General features: G+C 46.3%; 1 protein-coding gene across 4 annotated transcripts in view; it reads left to right on the forward strand.

The window, feature by feature from the left end:
• The first annotated feature begins 1,132 nt into the window (after positions 1-1,132).
• Positions 1,133-20,003, forward strand: part of PIK3C2A (phosphatidylinositol-4-phosphate 3-kinase catalytic subunit type 2 alpha) — a 90,674-nt gene continuing 71,803 nt past the window's right edge. For 2 of the 4 annotated variants that reach the window (XM_075567716.1, XM_075567719.1), the window contains exons 1-2: positions 1,133-1,315; positions 3,486-3,579. The gene's annotated coding sequence lies outside the window, so the exon portion shown is untranslated. Of the gene's footprint in view, positions 1,316-3,020; positions 3,041-3,077; positions 3,287-3,485; positions 3,580-20,003 lie in introns of those variants that run through there. The other 2 variants (XM_075567718.1, XM_075567717.1) reach the window with 2 other exon arrangements.

Raw genomic sequence — 20,003 nt, forward strand, 5'->3', positions numbered from 1 at the left:
CCTGCAGGAAGAGCAGAGCCCTGCAGGGGAAGAGCCCTGCAGGAAGAGAAGAGCAGAGCCCTGCAGGAAGAGAGGAGCAGAGCCCTGCAGGAAGAGAAGAGAAGAGCAGAGCCCTGCAGGAAGAGACCTGCAGGAGGAGAAGAGCAGAGCCCTGCAGGAGGAGAAGAGCAGAGCCCTGCAGGAAGAGAAGAGCAGAGCCCTGCAGGAGGAGAAGAGCAGAGCCCTGCAGGAAGAGCCCTGCAGGAGGAGAAGAGCAGAGCCCTGCAGGAAGAGAAGAGCAGAGCCCTGCAGGAGGAGAAGAGCAGAGCCCTGCAGGAAGAGCCCTGCAGGAAGAGAAGAGCAGAGCCCTGCAGGAAGAGCCCTGCAGGAAGAGAAGAGCAGAGCCCTGCAGGAAGAGAAGAGCAGAGCCCTGCAGGAAGAGAAGAGCAGAGCCCTGCAGGAAGAGCCCTGCAGGAAGAGAAGAGCAGAGCCCTGCAGGAAGAGAGGAGCAGAGCCCTGCAGGAAGAGAAGAGAAGAGAAGAGCAGAGCCCTGCAGGAAGAGACCTGCAGGAGGAGAAGAGCAGAGCCCTGCAGGAAGAGCCCTGCAGGAAGAGAAGAGCAGAGCCCTGCAGGAGGAGAAGAGCAGAGCCCTGCAGGAAGAGCCCTGCAGGAGGAGAAGAGCAGAGCCCTGCAGGAAGAGAAGAGCAGAGCCCTGCAGGAGGAGAAGAGCAGAGCCCTGCAGGAAGAGCCCTGCAGGAAGAGAAGAGCAGAGCCCTGCAGGAAGAGAAGAGCAGAGCCCTGCAGGAAGAGAAGAGCAGAGCCCTGCAGGAAGAGCCCTGCAGGAAGAGAAGAGAAGAGCAGAGCCCTGCAGGAAGAGAAGAGCAGAGCCCTGCAGGAAGAGCCCTGCAGGAAGAGAAGAGCAGGGCCCTGCAGGAAGAGAAGAGCAGAGCCCTGCAGGAAGAGCCCTGCAGGAAGAGAAGAGAAGAGCCCTGCAGGAAGAGCCCTGCAGGAAGAGACCTGCAGTACAGTATGGAAGTGAGGGACCTTTAACCAGTGACTGCACTTGTGACTAGAATCCAGCAGAGGGCGCGCACGGTTGTAAACACAGAGCTGTGCGCATGCGCTGTTGGATCAGTGGCCGGCGCCGGGGCGCGCACGTCACTGGTGCCGGACGTTAGGTGCAGAGATAGCGGGCAGCGACCCGGAGCGGGGCGGATACCGGGCTGCACCCGGGGAGGGGAGACTCAGGGGCAACGGGGATACAAAGAGCCTGGGACCGGGACAGACACCGAGCACAGGCCGGAGGCCCCCAGCGGAGCGGGAGAAGTTGTGGGAAGTAAGAGCTGTGTGAGGGAGAGGATGTGAGGAGGGGGTGAGGAGGGGGTGAGGAGGGGGTGAGGAGGGGGTGAGGAGGGGGTGAGGAGGGGGTGAGGAGGGGGTGAGGAGATGGGGACTGCAGTCGGGGGTGTGTGAGGGGAGAGGGGGGTATTAAGGGGTCGGTGACTGGTTAGGGGGGTATTAAGGGGTCGGTGACTGGTTAGGGGGGTATTAAGGGGTCGGTGACTGGTTAGGGGGGTATTAAGGGGTCGGTGACTGGTTAGGGGGGTATTAAGGGGACAGTGACTGGTTAGGGGGGTATTAAGGGGACGGTGACTGGTTAGGGGGGTATTAAGGGGACGGTGACTGGTTAGGGGGGTATTAAGGGGACGGTGACTGGTTAGGGGGGTATTAAGGGGACGGTGACTGGTTAGGGGGGGGTATTAAGGGGACGGTGACTGGTTAGGGGGGGTATTAAGGGAACGGTGACTGGTTAGGGGGGGTATTAAGGGGACGGTGACTGGTAGGGGGTATTAAGGGGACGGTGACTGGTTAGGGGGGTATTAAGGGGACGGTGACTGGTTAGGGGGGTATTAAGGGGACAGTGACTGGTAGGGGGTATTAAGGGGACGGTGACTGGTTAGGGGGGGTATTAAGGGAACGGTGACTGGTTAGGGGGGGTATTAAGGGGACGGTGACTGGTAGGGGGTATTAAGGGGACGGTGACTGGTTAGGGGGGTATTAAGGGGACGGTGACTGGTTAGGGGGGTATTAAGGGGACAGTGACTGGTTAGGGGGGGTATTAAGGGGACGGTGACTGGTTAGGGGGGTATTAAGAGGACGGTGACTGGTTAGGGGGGTATTAAGGGGACAGTGACTGGTTAGGGGGGTATTAAGGGGACATTGACTGGTTAGGGGGGTATTAAGGGGACATTGACTGGTTAGGGGGGTATTAAGGGGACATTGACTGGTTAGGGGGGTATTAAGGGGACATTGACTGGTTAGGGGGGTATTAAGGGGACAGTGACTGGTTAGGGGGGATATTAAGGGGACAGTGACTGGATTAGGGGGGTATTAAGGGGACAGTGACTGGATTAGGGGGGTATTAAGGGGACAGTGACTGGTTAGGGGGGGTATTAAGGGGACGGTGACTGGTTAGGGGGGGTATTAAGGGGACGATGACTGGTTAGGGGGGGTATTAAGGGGTCGTGACTGGTAGGGTGGTATTAAGGGGACGGTGACTGGTTAGGGGGGTATTAAGGGGACGGTGACTGGTTAGGGGGGTATTAAGGGGACGGTGACTGGTTAGGAGGGGACGGTGACTGGTTGGGGGTTATTAAGTGGACGGTGACGGGTTATGGGGGGGTATTAAGGTTACGGTGATTGGTGGGGGGTATTAAGGGGACGGTGACGGGTTATGGGGAGGTTAAGGGGATGGTGACTGGTTAGGGGGGTATTAAGGGGACGGTGACTGGTGGGGAGGAGGAGGGTAGTAAGGGGACAGTGACTGGTGGGGAGGAAGGGGGTAGTAAGGGGACAGTGACTGTTGGGGGGGAGGGGTAGGTGGAAGTGATAGATGAGGGGACGGTTACTGTTGTGGGGGGGGAAGTGGTGGTGTCTGGTGTGTGTGTGTGAGGAGTTACTGGTGAAGTGAGAGGGTGTTCAATTTTTTTTATGTATGATAGTACTATTTCTGTTGTGGGCAGTTCGGGGGAGCATTTGAGAGATGGGGTACAAACATAAGGTGAATAGAGGCCTCTGGACATCACAAGGGGGAAGGAACAAAGAAGAGATTGATATAAAATGACAGTGAGAGAAGTCAAGTGAGGGATCTTGGTGGATGCCGACTAGAGAGACACAGCAGGGATTAAGTACAGTGTGTAGGGCCTGGGAAAGTGCCCAGGGTGTGTGTAAGCAAGGACATTGATCTGCAGGTGATGAAAGTGTGTTATCTATCACCAGACAGTGACAAGATGGGTGTGAGTGACAGGTGAGGCAGTGACAATCACATGTGAGAAGTGATGAGGTGTTTGCGCAGAAGAAGAAACCACTTCCTTTAAAACCCCCTGTCAGACATTATTTTGACTGGACATGAAGCCGTTAATCAGCATTACAGCTGTAGAGCGCCTGTTGGAGCCAGTTAGGAATGATCAGTAAGCTCTAAGCACTAATGTACTCATCTGTTTTAGGAAAAGAAGCAGACTGATCTGATGGAGAGTTAGGATCATTTCATTACGATGGCATAACTTGGATAACAGACGCTTGATCAATTTGGCACAAAAGGTGAGCGGAGCTGTAACGCAGTGTTAATTTCTTGGTGCTGTTGTTTTTTCCCCGTTAATAATAAACAATGATGGGATATCCCAATGATGTATGTTATGCAAGCAAAAAAAGAAGACATAAATATTTATTGATGGACCATGTTAATGCAGCAATACTATATCTCCCTCCTCCCATCTCTTTTTTTTTTAAATGTTTTTAAATATATGTAAAGCATGTGACAATGTATAATTCTGCATTCTTACCTAAAATAGTGCTCCTGTTATAAATTTATCAAAATTCTTATTGTTCGCCTAACATAATGGCTGCCTTTCAGTTTCAATCACTCCTTCAGTCAGTGTAACTTAGCAGCTACAATATATTCTTATATTACTAAGGTAACATTATCTTTTGTTATAGCTCAAACTGCTGGGAATATTGGCAACAAATTATACCAAACAGGAATGTGTTGCAAATATCTTGCACTGCTGGGGAGGTGGGCTAAACCTGCTATAGTAATCAAAGCATGCTTTAAAACGCATTAAAAATGGCATTAAGAATGGCATTAAGAGTAAATAAAAAAATTTCAAAAAAGCAGTGACTATTATCTAATACTACAGAACTGATTTATTTAAAAAAAGAAGAAAAAAAAAGCCCCATAAGATTTCACGCTTTTCTACGTTAAGAGGCGCTGTGCAATGAATTGATATTTGAATTGATACAATTGTTCGCTCCCATAACTGCTGCGTGTGTGTTCCCCCCGCCCCCCATCACAAATGCACATTTTAGACTGTAATATTATAGAGTACGAAGAAGGGATAGTAATGAGCAACATAAGTAATTAAACAATGAACTCATGTACTGTAGAAAGCCTAATTTAGACCAATAATCTGATACTTTTCTGCTTTACAATGACCATGTGTAACAGCAGCAATCTATTAACTCATTCAGGATTATGGGATGTTACGTTGTGCAAAGTTAATATCATAAACTGTTCAGACTCATGTGGGTAATGAATCTCTTATTACATTAGGAGTGGCAAACTCCAGTCCTCAAGAGCCACCAACAGGTCGAGGATTAAGGATAGCCCTGCTTCAGCACAGGTGGCTGTCGCAGACTGATTGAGCCACCTGTGCTGAAACAGGGATATCCTTAATACCTGACCTGTTGGTGGCCCTTGAGGACTGGAGTTGGCTACCACTGTATTACATCATCACAAGCAAATGCCATAATCCACCGATGAGATAGAAGGGGTGCATACTTCTCCCCTGCAGCCCCAAAACAGCGTGTATAGGACCAGTCCCCCAACAATGAGAATATGTAATGGCGGATCCCAAGCAGTAAGTGGGTTCCTGAGCCCGTGTGGGGACTGTGCACTTAGTAAAGACACAACTGCCCGTTAGTGTTGGAGATATAGCTGTCAATGAAAGCAGGAGCTTCCAAAGTCTCTTCTCGCAATGCTTTGCGTTAACAGTTGTAAGGCATTGTGGGGTGTGATTTTGGAAGCTCCACCAGTAATTAAAATCTATACTACTCATGCTGTCTGCACACCCTGAGGTGCAGTTTGGGGGCTTATTAAGCGTGTTTTCCCCAGGACACTATACTGCCTGGAGTCAGTCACACAGTTTTGTTTGTGATTTTCTGATGAGTAGCAATAAGATTTATTAATTAGGGGCTTGCGGAACTAATATTTTTTTTTATAGCAGTGTAACAAAGGTTGGGAATCACTGATGCGCTTTATACAGAAATGTCACTTTTTTTTGTTGTGCACGAGTCTGTCTACCCTTAAGCAATAGCTTTACATACCCCTGCTGTGTATTTATGGATATGGTATTGCTATCAGTTAGGCTTTTGATGTGAAACAAATGTTGAAGAAGAGTGCAGGTCATACGTGACGGATTGTTTTCATTATATAGATCTGTATACAGAATCCTAAACAGGACTCCAGGTTAGTAATAATACAATAATTGGTGGTATTATTGTAACTGTGTCTAAATTTAGATTATTAATTCACATAACATTTGCAAAGAACCGCAACAGTACAGTGAAAGTCGAGCAAACACGGACAAGGTTAAACGAGGAATATTTTGGTTTGGGAAAGAAGTCTAGTTTTAATAATTGATATTGGGTTCGTGTTTTGCACACAAATTAACAGCGGTTTATGAAAACTCGAGAAACTGGAAGCAAAATAGATGGATTGTCACAACAGCCAAATCTCAGTTACAATCCAACGTAAAGAATTGCAGAGACAGCAGTCTGCCATTAATCTTTAACATAACTTTTGTCTAGTCCTGCAGTGTGCTCGTGAAGCACTGTCGTCTAGTCCAGGGGAGCGCAAACTTTTGGAGCTGCGCCCCCCTGCCTTGCCTCCACCGGTGCTCGTGCCCCCCTTACCTTGGTGTGGCGTCACATGACCTGCAGCGTCATTTGATGCCATGTTTCCATGGAGACGAGTCCTGAAGCTGGCAGAATCGGGATAACTTGAGGTTGCAGAGGCCTCACACGATCCCTAAGGCATTTAAATTAAATGCAGGGGGGAAGAGCTTGGGGCCTCTGCAACCGCTGCGCCCCCTCTCCCCCAGGAAAATCTTGTGCCCCCCTGTTTGCGCACTCCTGATCTAGTCAACAATTATTTCAAGTTCCCAGCTAGCAGCTAGGTTGAAACCTGCAGTTAAGCGCTCATGTAATGTTTTCAAGGGTTTCTTAAAATAGGAATTGTGCAAATAGTTTTCCTCTGCCAAGATTTCAATACTTGGAATGTTTCTGGGAAGTGGCTGGTGGGATGACTGTTTGAAGGCTGTTTTTTTTTTTTATTCTCCGTGTATACAAAGTTAGTGTCCTGGGAATAAACCTGGCAGATATGCCACCTTCATCCTTCTTTTTTTTTTTTTTTAATGTGGATAGCTCTGTTAAAAAACAAAGATTTGATTGTGTTTTTGTCCTGAAAGGAAATGGCTTTGGAAGGCTGTGTTGAAACTGCCCTTGTCTGCCCCGGGCTGTTTTTTTCAAATATTTACATGGTAACAATTAGCTCCTGCCAAGCACTATCTTCTGTCTTATGTTGTGAATTCCTGTCTATTACCGACTCCTTGTTATGTTCTCATTTGCCACCTGCTTACCTGAACTAAAAACCAATTCACTGGTAATACTGGAGATCCCTCAAAAGTTGTGACGTGATCAATTCTGTGAAAATCTATAATATGTTCGTTTAACTTTCTCAGAGAACAAGGCAAAAATTGGGACCTTGTTACTCCTCTGTACAGTGGTCCCCAACCTTTTTTATTTTTTTTTGTTTTTGTTTTTTTTTTTTGTTAAGGAGCTTCATGTGAAATTCTGAGGAACCCCAACCCTCTCTAACAGCGCGTCTGACATCAGATTCATTATAAATTCTTCTGTATTTGGTACAATTTTAAAATGACCTGAACATTGCAGGGAACCATTTAGGGATGCTCGGGCAACCCATGGGTTCCTAGGAACCTTGGCTGAAAAACACTGCCCTAGTATCTCGGAAAGGAATTTAAAGCACCAATCCTCTCCAGAAACCTATATCAAAAGTAGCAATACTACATTCTTCTCGTATTTGTATATGTAAAGCACGTGACCATGTGTAATTCTACATTCTTACCTAAGCTGTCAATCATTTGGTGCTTGTCCTGGAATAGGACTGTGTGTTTCTCTGGCTTCAGGCTGCCAGCACTCCTCAGGCCTCGGCCAGGGTTCCTGCTGGCGTGCGGAGGCATTAGACAGCGTGCCGTCCGGGGGCGTGTCGCCGGGCGGGCCAGTGACGTCACGGAGCTGGTTCGCCCTCATTGGGCGAACCGCTCACGTGACCGGCCCTGCGCTCCGGCGAGCGCTGAAATGTAAAATTCTGCTAAGACCTACGCTTCCGCGCGCCTGCGTAGGCGAGCCCCTTCTAAAGCCGCTCTCATTGCGGCTGTAGGGGCTCACAGGTAAGTACAAGCGCGCCTCACGCGCTGACTATGCCCGAGGCCTCAGCCTAGCTGCTGCAACAATATTGCGACCTCTTGTGGGTTTCTTGGCTTCAGCCAGTTGCCTTGGCAACCCCCCCTGCCTTTTTACCAGGATGGGCTGCTCACCCTCCCCTTGCCTGGTGGTATTGTCCCAGTTCATTTCCCATCAGCCCAGACTAGCATGCTGTCTCTTAGTACCAGCAGCCATCTCTCCAATCCTGGTAAAGTTACTGATTATTTACCTATCCCTATATCCTGCATTTATCCCACTTCCCTCATAACTCCCCTTCCCCTCTATTGCTCTCATGTCCCAGTGTTCCCTCAGTACTTCCCCCCCTTTTTATTTGTGTTGTTGCACCAAATAAACACTTCAGCGAGTAAGAAGGTCCCCTCGCTTGATATATGGGATTGAGTTAACTTGCCTGTCTCTACGCATCTCTCAGGATGTGCTTGGGCCAGGACAGTGCTCCCGTTATAAATCTCGTTAAATCCCGAATGTGTGCCTAATGAAATGGCTGCCTTTTCATTTTCAAATCAATCCGTCAGTCTGTGTAACTCATCAGCTACAATGTATTCTTATATTATGATGGTAACATTATGTATTGATGCAGTTTGCAGCTCAAACTGCTGGGAATATTGGCAACAAGTGATCACAAACAGGAAAGTGTTGCAAATATCTTGCACTGCTGGGAAGGTGGGCTAACCCTGCTATAGGAATCAGGATGATCAGTATATTAAAACTCATTACAAATGGCATTAAGAGATGAATAAAAAATAAATACATAAAGGCACTGTTATCTAATACTAACGAACTGATATATTTAAATAAAACATAAGATTTCACATTTTGCCGCTTTACATCCTATAATGTTAGCAAGTCCTGCTGTAGCTTCTGAGGTTACCGTGGTAACATCTACAATGCAATGAGCTGCGAGGAGAGCTCCATTTTAACCTCCCAGACATTTCTACTGACCGAAGAAACAGATTAAAAAAATTAAAACCGTGTTTGAAAGGGCTGGAATAAAATGGGGGTTAGAGGAGGAGGAAAAGGGCTGCCGTTACAGCGCTCAATGCACTTTATCTGAAAATGTGACGCGCTGTTCTGATATATACATATACATTTCTAATCGCTCACGCATAACAGATTTCATTGTAGGGAGAGGATCAAAGGCTTAATTTGGGGTCACCGGGTACAGAAAGATTCCACTCTACAATATGCTAAGTTGTAATCCATTCCTTTATTAATCAGCAGCGGAAGTTAGACGGCTTCTGTTGTTGGAGGTGTCCATGGAGGGCTCCAATATATGTGTGTGTGGAGGGGCATCGTTAGAAGTCGTTTGAGTAGCATGAGAAGTATTCGGTGTAACTAAACCCTGGCTGCATGTTTACTTTGAGAGGTGGGCGTTGGAATGCAAATTTCTGCATTACATGTGCTGAAACATCTTTGGAGATATTAAAGTAGGTATTAAGTTCATGGTAAACTGGGGCTCTAAAAAGTAATGAAGGAGAAAAGACCAACACAGTCTCCACTCCATATTAAAAATATATATAGATATAGACAGACTCTGTCCAATAAGGTATGATATGTAACCAATATAGGAGGTTATCAGTCTGAGGGGATCCAATAACAGTTGGTATTTAATAAGATGGCGTCTACCTGGCCTTACTCTGACTCAGAGCAACATCCAGGAATATGAAATAAATGACGCCCAGCATTCTTATTCCAACATAAATTCTCCAAAATTGACTGAACCAGGGACGATTGCTATGTAAAGAACGAATCCTTGTCCTCCAAATCCGTCCTGACAGGAACAGGCTTCTCCTGTGTGCTGTCTGCGATATTGCTGCTTCAGCACAAAAAGAAAAAAAAACCTGCGATGCATCACAGCAAATAACAAGGACGAGGGCAAAATAAAAAAGTTTATTTGGCTAATAACAGGAAAACCAACATGTTCCGTGCAAGCTGCGCTTTATCAAGGTCCCTCAGGGACCCCGATAACATCAGAAGATAGAGATGAGGATTTGTTTTTACTATGAAAGAGCAGGACATGTTGGGGCAGGGGAGCGCTACCTGGGGGGAGCGGGATTTTTCTGGGGGGGGGGGGGTGTGGCGTTTGCAGAGGCCACAAGTTCTTTCCCGAGGCAGTTAAATGAAACCCCCGGGGACCGCGCGAGGCCTCTGCAACCTCAACTTACCAGGATTCAGTCGGGTTCTGGTCACATCGCCATGACAACATGGCGTCAAATGCCGCTGCGGGGTTGTGACACGGCGTCATGGTACCGTGTGAAATGCCGCTGCTGGGTCACGTGACTCCTGGTGTCATTTGACGCCAGGTCACTAGAGAGGGGGGGTGTGAGCGGGGGGCGCAACAAAAATACTTTGTGCGCCCCTGTGTTAGGGGAGCAAGATAGGAACATTATATCCGTTAATTGTCTTCTGGAGGGTAGAGGTTAGGGAGATTGCTGCTTTAATACAAAATTAATATTCTATTGAAAGTAGTAGACAGATTTAGTAATTCTCCCAGTTGTGTGTTTTTGTTTTATTTATTGTATTCACAAGCTGTTAGAAACATGTACAAGGCTGCGTCCATAGAAGGACAAGCAGCGCTGAGCCCCGGCACCCTCAATGAGGATGTCTTTAGAGGGGGCTCACGCGAGTGTCCGCAGGCGTGCTCAGGAGTTGGATTTTTCAGCCGACAGCCAAGCTGTTTTTCAGCGTGCTGTCGGCTGAAAACATCCAATCAGCACGAAGCAGCGTCAACGTCACGGCGCCGTGACGTTGACGTCGGTGCGTCGCGGGTGATTGGCCCAGCGACGTCACTGCCCCGCCTCCCGATCGCGCCCGCTGGCTCGCCTGCATGTGCATGAAGCACAGGCTTCAGCAGGCGAGCCTCAGCGTCAGCACTGGTCCCATCTATATGGACGTAGCCTAAGGCTTTGGTCCCGCTTGCTACTGCAGCGCCAGCTGTGGCGGACGCTGCAGGGACGAGAGCCCTCCCCTCAATGGCGCCGGGCCTGCTGCGAGGCGGGGGCTGCAGCGCTGTGGCAAGAGTTTCTCCTGCTCTCAATAGAATTGAGAGCAGGACTCGCGACGGAGCGCTATGCCACGCCCTCCGGCGGTTTAGCCAGTGAGGGCGAACCTGCCGGGTGACGTCATGGCTGCGCCCCGTCACTCCCCCGCCACGCTTTCCCCCCCCCCCCGGTCTCTCTTCCTGCAGCTCATTGCAGACCGGGGAATCGACTGCACGCGCTAGCCTCGCGGGCGCGCAGGCAGCGGAGGCACTGGGACCTTAGCCTAAGGCTTGAGTCAGGATGTGCAGACATGTCAATGTGGGACAGTTTTTAGATTTTGTCTGCCAAATACGGGGCAGCACGGATTCTCAGAGCAGCGAGATTTTTCTCTCATGCTTGCTGCTCAGTTCCAGCCTAGTTCCTTCCTGTTACATTTCCTACCGCCCTAGGAACTGAAAGAGCGAGATTAGAGAGAAGCGGGCAGTGTCCGTTATAACCAAACTAAACTAATGTGTCAATGTGTTACATTTAAGCAATTGATGCAGTTTAAGCCAATCAGTCTTGGTATTTGCAACTAATATTTTGTCAGGGGTGCACAAAGATTTCTCCCTGCCTTCTCAGGTCCCATGCTCGCCCCCCCTTACCTGTGTATCGGCGTCAAATGACGCTGCAGTGTCATTTGGTGCTGTCGCCAGTTGCCAGGGAGACGCGTCACTCGATGCCGGCTGAATCATGGTGAGTTAGAGGCATCGTGCGGTCCCCCAGCATTTAATTTAATTGGGGAAGATCGCAGCGCTTCTGTAAGGCAGGGGCCATGGTGCCGCAGATCGCGCAGAGGCGTCCGCACACGGTGCAATCAGATTGCCTTAAGACAGTGATCGTGTCCATGTGGCTCGCGGAAGCAGGAGGGGGTTGGGGGGGCACGCGTTGTGCGAGAAGTCAGTTGAAACAGATTTCTCGGTGCGACAGACGGGACATGTGAGCGCTTTGCCCAATGAGGGTGAACCAGCTCCGTGACGTCACTGGCACGCCCCTAGACACGCTCTCCGACGGCGCAAGTACCATGGGCGAAAAAATGCACCCGCTTCACGCGGGTGACATCACGGCCGCGCACGCCTCTGCACAGGCGAAGGCGCTATGGACCTGGCCTTATAGAATTCACCTGGTAGCCAAGAAAGCATGTGATCTTGATCTACTGATTTGAGATACTACTACAAGTAGTTGTATCTTCTTATCCACTGGAAAGTTTAGGGGTTATTTTGTCTGCTTAGTGGGACTTCCTTTTTAAGTAATATAATGTCTGTACCACCCTTCAGGCATCACTGTAGGATTGTATATGGCAGGGCCCTTCAACTAGTTTTCCAAAGGAACCAGGACTGTGGGGGGAGGAGAGGGGAGGGGGGTGAGGAGAGGTAGGAGAAAAAAATGGCCACAAGAGTATAATGTGTTTTAAACACCTTTTAAAATCCTGCTAAATCTTGAAGTATTATCATTTTTATGCCAGAACCATATGTTTATACAAGTTAATTTCAGTGTGAAAAATGGTAGCTAGCTGCATGAGCAATGGCAATAAAATGAGGTGTAGCAGATACTCCAAGTGTCTTCAGGGACCGTATTTGGCTTGCGGGCCATTATTTTAAGTGCCCTGGTATACAGTATTGCATCACCTGCACCCCTATGAACATCCCCAAAGAAAATGTTACATTTTTCTCATGAGCCGTTTTAATGCACATTTGATTACTGGATTGTGGCATGACGTGTTTCCTCACACTTATATGGTGAAGACCAAACTCGGAAAGTTTCTGATCTGTATATAGGGTGGGGCCTCCCAGACTCATCCTGAAGCTCTACCTAATTATTTAAACACCTGATTCTAATTATCCCCTTTAATTTAGCTGATAAAACCAGGGTTTCACTTACTGTTGCACATGACCGGACTCTTAATTACTCATTGTTTGTCTAATTCATACATCATTTTGTTTCAAAAGACATGGATTTGGTTAATATAAACCTTATTGGATATTTAAGAAAAGACTGGTTTTGATTCAAGAAGATTATCATGGAAAAACGAAGGAATTTCTGTAATTATCATCAGGATTCACAAACCTTTTCTCACCACTGTAGGATACGTATCTGTCGTCTAAATTTAATATAGGTAGAATTTGATGGGCAAATGTCTTTTTTCAACCTCATCTACTATGTGTGACAGTCTTTAATGTTCATAGTTGGATGTGTTTCTTTTTCTTTGTTTGATAATTGGCTTTCTGCGTGTTATGGTAGAGTTTGTGGTGTTACAAAGGCATTTCTGGCATTAAAAAGTTTTTTATTTATTTTTTACAAGAATGAATGTTTAACTTTGTCCTTCAAGTTTTTATTTTTTTTTTATTTGAAAGATAGTGGTATTCACTTGACCTTCGGGGATTTTGTTCTTCTTTAAGTCCGCTTTGGTGAGAGCTTGCAGCTCGGCTTGTAAAAGAGCTATGCCAACTAGTTTCTGTACAAAGTCCGATTCTAGCAGTTGGTTATGCATACAACTTTTGGTTATTCAGTTTAGTCCTACAAGGCTGTGTTTTTGTGTTTTCCCGTCAAACATTGAATGATTTTCTATGGCCTTAGCAGATCCTGGTGTGAGTACAAAGTTCCAGGCGCATAGGGATACAGTGAGCAACCAGCGTTAAACTTAAAAACATCTCTGCTGCCCTTTGTAATCAACAGCTTGTGCAGCTCTCTTGGGAAATCGCATTGCAGAACTTTGTGTTTTGGCTAATCCTTCTGTGATATTGCAGCCAAGCAGGCAACTCTAATTCTAGTCTTTTATGACGCAAGTTGTTATGAATTATTTCGTTTTTTTTTTAAGTTTTGCCATTTTTGTAATCTCGACAAACTTACAACAGAACTCCTAAAATGGCTGTCCCAAATTGTACCAAAGTAATTTAATGTCAAAAGTGTGTTAAATACAGTAGGTCTAAATTGTCAATTCCCACTGTTCTTTTGCACTCTTGTATGGAAAGGGAAAATAATGCCATCGTTGGCCACATAGATAAGCGTGTAAAACATGCGTGCGTGCGTTACGCAAGTGGATTTCGGAGTACCCTGTAAATTTAGGAATGTATTCACCCTATGCCAGACATAAGTAAAAGGTTTTAAGGTTGATTTTGAGATATTTCTAAGGAAGCAAATTACTTATATACGTTTATTCAACTATTTCCCCACTACAAGCACAGCTGCTTTTGTAAATGGGACTTCCTACTGTACAGCATTAAATGTCTATGATCTTTACTGCATTCCTTTCCCTTATAGCAGAACAATTACTTGTGTATTTGTAGAACAATACAGGTTGTTCTCCCTGTTCGGCGTAATGTTGGATAACCTTCGGGTTGAGAAGGCCACAATGGGCATGAGCCCTGACATTTTAGGACACAGGTACCCAACTCCAGGGGGTGGGGGGGACCCCTTTAACATGCCACACAAACCCCTAGGGATTCTGCAACCCTCTTTTGGGAATCATTGAATGACAATCAGGTAACAGGGTGAAATTGTTAATATGGGTTGCGCACACAAAGCCTTTATGTGCAACCCTCATGCACATTCTCATTGTTGGGGGACTGGTCCTATACACTGCTGTTTTGGGGCTGCAGGGGAGAAGTATGCACCCCTTCTATCTCATCTGTGGATTATGGCATTTGCTTGCGATGATGTAATACAGTGGTAGCCAACTCCAGTCCTCAAGGGCCACCAACAAGTCAGGTTTTCAGGATATCCCTGCTTCAGCACGGATGGCTCAATCAGTGGTTCAGTCTTCAATTGCACCACCTGTGCTGAAGCAGGGATATCCTGAAAACCTGACCTGTTGGCAGCTTTTGAGGACTGGAGTTGGCTATGTTTGATTCCATCTTTCTTTACTTGTACTTGATTTGTTTGTTAGTAGAATCCACTGCGCTCAATAAATAAAGATGGGGGGGGGGAGTGGATTCTACAGTTGGCGCACAATAATTATGTTACTAACATTACTGCAGTAACCTCCCACATACAGCATAAGATCATAAGGGATCATGGCCATCCGTAGGGTATTTAAATTAAAAATAAAAAATTTCCAAACCGCCCCTCCCCTCTGCCCATTGCGATGCAGGTGTTGTACATGATTACTTCTTAACGGACTGTGACCTTAGCAGCTTTCCCATACACGTGGTGCTCGGCATTATACCTGTGTGTTTTTCATGTAGACTTTGTTGTTGAATGGTACAGTTGTATTTGGAAAGCAAGCGGAAACCTGTCTCTCGCTGCTCTCTAGTACAGGAACAAATTGGGCAAACAAACGCTTACGCACAAGAATAAAACCCAAACCTGTTTCTTGAATTTACTTATGTCGCAGCATTTTTATCCCGAAGAGCCTTTAACTCTTTTATCTCCAAAGAATGTGTATGCATTGGCCGCCCTGCACAGCATGGCGTCACCTATTTTAGTGTTGACTTATGTCTGGTTCTCTTCTGGTCTGCTGTGTTGGGATATTTGCACGCATAGACATACATGGTGAGTACAAAGTATGAGAAGGAACTACATTTAGGCATCAGTCCTGCTTTCCAGAGGCAAAATGGTTTGCAGTGCACTGCTCTGCATCAAAAATGGTGAACTCGCTACCACAGGAGAACTGTAAAAAAAAACTAAATTGAAGCCTCTAATTTACTGTCAAATAATAATGCTATAGATCAGTGTTTTTGAACAGGGGTTCCGGGCATCTCTAAAGGGTTCCCTGCAATTTTTTGATCATTTTGAAAATTGTACAAAATACAGAAGAATTTCCAATGCATCTCATCTCGGACACGCTATTAGAGAGGGTTGGGGTTCCTTACAATGCATCTGATCTCAGACGCGCTATTAGAGAGGGTTGGGGTTCCTTACAATGCATCTGATCTCAGACGCGCTATTAGAGAGGGTTGGGGTTCCTTACAATGCATCTGATCTCAGACGTGCTATTAGAGAGGGTTGGGGTTCCTTACAATGCATCTGATCTCAGACGTGCTATTAGAGAGGGTTGGGGTTCCTCAGAATTTCACAATATAATTACAGGGTCCTTAACCTTTTTTTTGTTAACACTGATGTAGACTTTTAATATACGTGTTTTGATATTAATTGTCAAATGAAATATAAAAAGAAGAAATCGCAGAGCACTGACGGATTTTCTCATTCTGATTTATTAAAGCCAAAAACAAGCAATGTTTCGACCTAGTGGCCACAATATCACTTGAGAAAGACCACTAGGTCGAAACGTTGCTTGTTTTTGGCTTTAATAAATCAGAATGAGAAAATCCGTCAGTGCTCTGCGATTTCTCCTTTATATGTCCCTGGCTATGCTGCGATTTCTCCTTTATATGTCCCTGGGTATGCTGCGATTTCTCCTTTATATGTCCCTGGGTATGCTGCGATTTCTCCTTTATATGTCCCTGGGTATGCAGCGATTTCTCCTTTATATGTCCCTGGCTATGCTGCGATTTCTCCTTTATATGTCCCTGGCTATGCTGCGATTTCTCCTTTATATGTCCCTGGGTATGCTGCGATTTCTCCTTTATACGTCCCTGGATATGCTGCGATTTCTCCTTTATATGTCCCTGGGTATGCAGCGATTTCTCCCTTTATATGTCCCTGGATATGCTGCGATTTCTCCTTTATATGTCCCTGGGTATGCAGCGATTTCTCCCTTTATATGTCCCTGGGTATGCTGCGATTTCTCCTTTATATGTCCCTGGCTATGCTGCGATTTCTCCTTTATATGTCCCTGGCTATGCTGCGATTTCTCCCTTTATATGTCCCTGGCTATGCAGCGATTTCTCCTTTATATGTCCCTGGCTATGCAGCGATTTCTCCTTTATATGTCCCTGGCTATGCTGCGATTTCTCCTTTATATGTCCCTGGGTATGCTGCGATTTCTCCTTTATATGTCCCTGGGTATGCAGCGATTTCTCCCTTTTATATGTCCCTGGGTATGCTGCGATTTCTCCTTTATATGTCCCTGGGTATGCTGCGATTTCTCCTTTATATGTCCCTGGGTATGCTGCGATTTCTCCTTTATATGTCCCTGGGTATGCTGCGATTTCTCCTTTATATGTCCCTGGCTATGCTGCGATTTCTCCTTTATATGTCCCTGGCTATGCTGCGATTTCTCCTTTATATGTCCCTGGGTATGCTGCGATTTCTCCTTTATATGTCCCTGGGTATGCTGCGATTTCTCCTTTATATGTCCCTGGGTATGCTGCGATTTCTCCTTTATATGTCCCTGGCTATGCTGCGATTTCTCCCTTATATGTCCCTGGCTATGCTGCGATTTCTCCTTTATACGTCCCTGGGTATGCTGCGATTTCTCCTTTATACGTCCCTGGGTATGCTGCGATTTCTCCTTTATATGTCCCTGGGTATGCTGCGATTTCTCCCTTTATATGTCCCTGGCTATGCTGCGATTTCTCCTTTATATGTCCCGGGGTATACAGCGATTTCCCCTTTATATGTCCCTGGGTATGCTGCGATTTCTCCCTTTATATGTCCCTGGGTATGCTGCGATTTCTCCTTTATATGTCCCTGGGTATGCTGCGATTTCTCCTTTATACGTCCCTGGATATGCTGCGATTTCTCCTTTATATGTCCCTGGGTATGCAGCGATTTCTCCCTTTATATGTCCCTGGATATGCTGCGATTTCTCCTTTATATGTCCCTGGGTATGCAGCGATTTCTCCCTTTATATGTCCCTGGGTATGCTGCGATTTCTCCTTTATATGTCCCTGGCTATGCTGCGATTTCTCCTTTATATGTCCCTGGCTATGCTGCGATTTCTCCCTTTATATGTCCCTGGCTATGCAGCGATTTCTCCTTTATATGTCCCTGGCTATGCAGCGATTTCTCCTTTATATGTCCCTGGCTATGCTGCGATTTCTCCTTTATATGTCCCTGGGTATGCTGCGATTTCTCCTTTATATGTCCCTGGGTATGCAGCGATTTCTCCCTTTTATATGTCCCTGGGTATGCTGCGATTTCTCCTTTATATGTCCCTGGGTATGCTGCGATTTCTCCTTTATATGTCCCTGGGTATGCTGCGATTTCTCCTTTATATGTCCCTGGGTATGCTGCGATTTCTCCTTTATATGTCCCTGGCTATGCTGCGATTTCTCCTTTATATGTCCCTGGCTATGCTGCGATTTCTCCTTTATATGTCCCTGGGTATGCTGCGATTTCTCCTTTATATGTCCCTGGCTATGCTGCGATTTCTCCTTTATATGTCCCTGGGTATGCTGCGATTTCTCCCTTTATATGTCCCTGGCTATGCTGCGATTTCTCCTTTATATGTCCCTGGTTATGCTGCGATTTCTCCTTTATACGTCCCTGGGTATGCTGCGCTTTCTCCTTTATATGTCCCTGGGTATGCTGCGATTTCTCCTTTATATGTCCCTGGGTATGCAGCGATTTCTCCTTTATATGTCCCTGGGTATGCAGCGATTTCTCCTTTATATGTCCCTGGCTATGCTGCGATTTCTCCCTTTATATGTCCCTGGGTATGCTGCGATTTCTCCTTTATATGTCCCTGGGTATGCTGCGATTTCTCCCTTTATATGTCCCTGGCTATGCTGCGATTTCTCCTTTATATGTCCCTGGGTATGCTGCGATTTCTCCTTTATATGTCCCTGGGTATGCTGCGATTTCTCCCTTTATATGTCCCTGGCTATGCTGCGATTTCTCCTTTATATGTCCCGGGGTATACAGCGATTTCCCCTTTATATGTCCCTGGGTATGCTGCGATTTCTCCCTTTATATGTCCCTGGCTATGCTGCGATTTCTCCTTTATATGTCCCTGGGTATGCTGCGATTTCTCCCTTTATATGTCCCTGGCTATGCTGCGATTTCTCCTTTATATGTCCCTGGTTATGCTGCGATTTCTCCCTTTATATGTCCCTGGCTATGCAGCGATTTCTCCCTTTATATGTCCCTGGGTATGCTGCGATTTCTCCTTTATATGTCCCTGGGTATGCTGCGATTTCTCCCTTTATATGTCCCTGGGTATGCTGCGATTTCCCCTTTATATGTCCCTGGGTATGCAGCGATTTCTCCCTTTATATGTCCCTGGGTATGCTGCGATTTCTCCTTTATATGTCCCTGGCTATGCTGCGATTTCCCCTTTATATGTCCCTGGGTATGCTGCGATTTCCCCTTTATATGTCCCTGGGTATGCAGCGATTTCTCCTTTATATGTCCCTGGGTATGCTGCGATTTCTCCTTTATATGTCCCTGGGTATGCTGCGATTTCTCCCTTTATATGTCCCTGGCTATGCTGCGATTTCTCCTTTATATGTCCCTGGGTATGCTGCGATTTCTCCCTTTATATGTCCCTGGCTATGCTGCGATTTCTCCTTTATATGTCCCTGGCTATGCTGCGATTTCTCCTTTATATGTCCCTGGCTATGCTGCGATTTCTCCCTTTATATGTCCCTGGGTATGCAGCGATTTCTCCTTTATATGTCCCTGGGTATGCTGCGATTTCTCCTTTATATGTCCCTGGGTATGCTGCGATTTCTCCCTTTATATGTCCCTGGGTATGCTGCGATTTCTCCTTTATATGTCCCTGGGTATGCTGCGATTTCTCCCTTTATATGTCCCTGGGTATGCTGCGCTTTCACCTTTATATGTCCCTGGCTATGCTGCGATTTCTCCCTTTATATGTCCCTGGCTGTGCTGCGATTTCTCCTTTATATGTCCCTGGGTATGCTGCGATTTCTCCCTTATATGTCCCTGGCTGTGCTGCGATTTCCCCTTTATATGTCCCTGGGTATGCTGCGATTTCTCCCTTTATATGTCCCTGGCTATGCTGCAGGCTATCCTCTTCTCGCATGGAGCACCGCTCATTGTATCAACCCCTTTTCTCTGTTTATATGGGTGTGCAGCATGTACCTTTTTGGTTTTCATTGATCTAATTTGTCCCCATTTATTATGCGATATATGAACATATATCATTAAACAAAACAACAGCATGTTCTATGTTTTAATTTTGTCCCCTATAAATAATGGGGGTGAAGCTCGTGCCGTTAGTTAGGGATTTTTTTTATAACATTTGGAAGAGTGAAGCTCGTGTCTTTGGCTTCCTTTTAGTTTTTGTACCAGTTCCCTTTACTGAAGCGGTACTTCCCTTTTTTTTTTCTGGCAGCAATAACTTCTCATATACGGTTTTTGAAACAAAGGCAATTAGAAAGCACAATAGAGGTCTCTGTGTTCCTCCATAGGTTGCATTTGGCAACTGTATCGCCTCCCTCAACCAGACTACGTATTTTCTCAGCACTTCTTGTAGGTGAGAACTTTGTCTGTTACCTCTTTGCAGTCGGTGAAGTCGGTCACATTATTTGGATGACGGGCGCCTGTGACAGTTAATGGCTTAAACTTTCGTTTAATTGCAATTCTAAAATACCTTGCTGCGCAGGAGGTTTTTTTTTT

Source organism: Ascaphus truei, chromosome 12 (assembly GCF_040206685.1).
Source record: "Ascaphus truei isolate aAscTru1 chromosome 12, aAscTru1.hap1, whole genome shotgun sequence".
In the NCBI taxonomy this organism is placed as follows: domain Eukaryota; kingdom Metazoa; phylum Chordata; class Amphibia; order Anura; family Ascaphidae; genus Ascaphus; species Ascaphus truei.